The sequence below is a fragment of the Orycteropus afer genome, unplaced genomic scaffold, assembly GCF_000298275.1.
Source record: "Orycteropus afer afer isolate SDZICR_OR568_19922 unplaced genomic scaffold, OryAfe1.0 scaffold00747, whole genome shotgun sequence".
In the NCBI taxonomy this organism is placed as follows: Eukaryota; Metazoa; Chordata; class Mammalia; order Tubulidentata; family Orycteropodidae; genus Orycteropus; species Orycteropus afer.
The window spans coordinates 603492-604292 of record NW_006922334.1 but is presented as its reverse complement, the minus strand read 5'-3'; positions in this window follow the sequence as shown (position 1 = coordinate 604292).

Here is an 801-nt window from a genome sequence, read left to right as displayed (position 1 = left end):
TTTTAACAGGTTTGGGAATGCTCTCAGGATACAATTCTTTGATCAGGACAGTCTCCCCTCAGCCATGCCCTCAGGCATGCCTCTCTGGCCCCTGGCCTCTGCCCTGCTCAGCCAAGTGTTACAAAGCTCTTTTAGCTTTACCAATAGGTACATTTAGGTGCATCCCACTCCACCAACAAGCATCCTGCCTAAAGGCATTCAGCTTTCTTTCTCTGTGGGCTGGCAAACCCATAGCTGTTTCTCATGCCTCTTGGTTCCTAAGCTGGTCATCTCAGCCATCCTTCTGTGAAGGAGGTCCAGCACAGGGTTCTTAGGTCCAAGGACAGGTTCCTCTTCAGTTCCAGTTTTTCTTTCTTGGATACTGTCAAGTTGTGTTAGGACTTAAAAATTAACCTAAAAACAGCCAAGGGCTGTATGGAGAACTGCACCAGTGGCTAGTGAATAAAAGAGAAGCAGTGAAGAGGGAGACAGGCTGAACTGTGGACTTTTGGCTGTCTGGAGGGCACAGCCATTTTGAATGTTCACAAGCAATTCAACCATTTTGGATATTTAAAGTGACAGCATCCTCCCAGATTCCAGGAACCTAAGAATAGGCTCCACTTGCCAGGGACCATAAGGACATTCCAGACACAAATGACTGGAAAGGTGCAATATCCCCCTTGTCACTCTTACATCCCACACCCTCTTGGTGAATGGAGATATAGCCATCCCTCACTCCCACCCACCTTCTGGGCTGGCAGGAATTCCATCCCAGTCTATTTGCTCCCATGGAGTTTGTACGCCTTGCCCTGCCCTTCCAGA